Source organism: Pinus tabuliformis, chromosome 3_2 (genome assembly GCF_031772625.1).
Source record: "Pinus tabuliformis cultivar Carrire ecotype Pingquan chromosome 3_2, CPIR1, whole genome shotgun sequence".
Taxonomy (NCBI): Eukaryota; Viridiplantae; Streptophyta; class Pinopsida; order Pinales; family Pinaceae; genus Pinus; species Pinus tabuliformis.
Genome location: NC_142302.1, coordinates 470,804,770 through 470,806,399, shown reverse-complemented (window position 1 = coordinate 470,806,399; position 1,630 = coordinate 470,804,770). Strand labels below are relative to the sequence as shown.

At 40.6% G+C, this 1,630-nt stretch overlaps 1 pseudogene; it reads right to left on the bottom strand.

Moving 5' to 3' along the window:
* Positions 1–397: 397 nt before the first annotated feature.
* On the bottom strand, positions 398–1,097 carry LOC149181335 (uncharacterized; annotated as a pseudogene).
* Between the last annotated feature and the right edge of the window lie 533 nt (positions 1,098–1,630).

The following is a 1,630-nucleotide window of genomic DNA, read 5'->3' as shown; positions in this document are numbered from 1 at the left end:
GAAATTTCAAAAAGGTGGATCACCAAAATTTATGGCTTAGCTTTGTTTGCTGTGAGGTTTTCCTTAGCTAAGGAAGATCTTCCCGCTGGCTCAGTTGTAATTTTAAATCCTCAATCTCCCTCTATGGAATTCACTTCTTCCCCAAATGAAGTCTGTGATCAGCTAGCAGAAGAAAAGCATCAGGTATTGAATGAGATGTAAACCAACTCAATTCAGTCCAGAAATCATAAATTAAGACCAAGAAAAGTAGTTCACCCTTCTCTTCTGCTTTGTTTATCAAAAGCTGTGTTGAACTTGTTGACAAGTTTGTTCATGGTACTGGAACAATTTGTGATCATAGCTAGGTAAGCCATCAACAGTGTATCGTTATATTCCATTAGAAAATCATCTTAAAACTTTAGGGATCAAGATCATTTCCTGCATGGGAAGCTACCTCAAACTGCCTTCTCGCATAATCAATAGCACCTTTTCTAGTTGTCTCTGATAGTTTGTCATACTTCCTCTTGCCTACTTCCCCTGTAGATTTAATTTTCACTTCCATAGGAGCAAATTTCACAGGTTCCCTAACCCCTTTCACTACAAGCGATCCATATGCAATTGTGGCACCAACATGGCCCTTCTGACTAGCTTTATGAAAACACCAAGCAGCTGATTTCAGATCCTTTTTGACACAGTCTCCATCTAAATATACTGCACCGAGTAAAAAAATGAAGCCTCCGGTTGTAGCTGCTCAACTGCTTTCTCCAAGTAGTAAAAAAAAAAAACTTGATTGTCCGCTTCTGCAGGTTCACCCTCTGCTCGCAGCTGGAAAGCAAGCTCGTACTGTGCATCTGCATTTCCCATGTCAGCAACTTCAACAAGTATAGCAGCTCTGACTACTTTACAGGCACCAGGTACACAATATTTCAAATGCAGATGAGCCAACCACAGCCTCGCCTGGGTGTTCATGTTATCGACTTCCAAAGCCAATTCAAAATTCTGCTTCGCTCTTTTAATCAAGGGTGTTAATAGTTCATCATCGGGCTCCGTATAGTCAATCACCTTGTCAACTTCGTGCAGAGCACTCCATCCCTTGTCAATATACTCCATTGCTTTCTTGTTCCAAATATAACTGTAGGAATCTGGTAGACGTATAACAAGAGATCCATGCCTAAAAATATTAACAAACTAATGGAATGCCACCATCACTGAATAATTGTTCTGATAATTGCTCACTAAAAGCTCCATCGATGCATGGGCTGTTTGAAATTAGGTTTTGCACATACTCCTCATTGCCTAGTCTACGCCTCGCAACAATGATCATTTGATGTGACAAATTAGTTTCTGACATGTGAGTGGAGGAGCCAGCCTTTGATCCTCCAATACAAATTTCCAGATCACTCAAGATACCTCTAGAATGGCTCGGAAAGTAAAACAACATATCTTGTAGAGTATTGCACAAGTTATCTAATTCTACCACACTAACATTAACAGGTTTCCCCTCAAGTTCAAGATAGTTGCCAAAGCGTGTTTTCAAATGTTGAGGACTTCCAAGACAACAGAGCTGCCCCCCAACCATAATTCCAATGCGTGTACAAAGGGCCTGTGCTTCATTCATGCTATGTGTTGTCAGGATAACTGCTGTCATTCA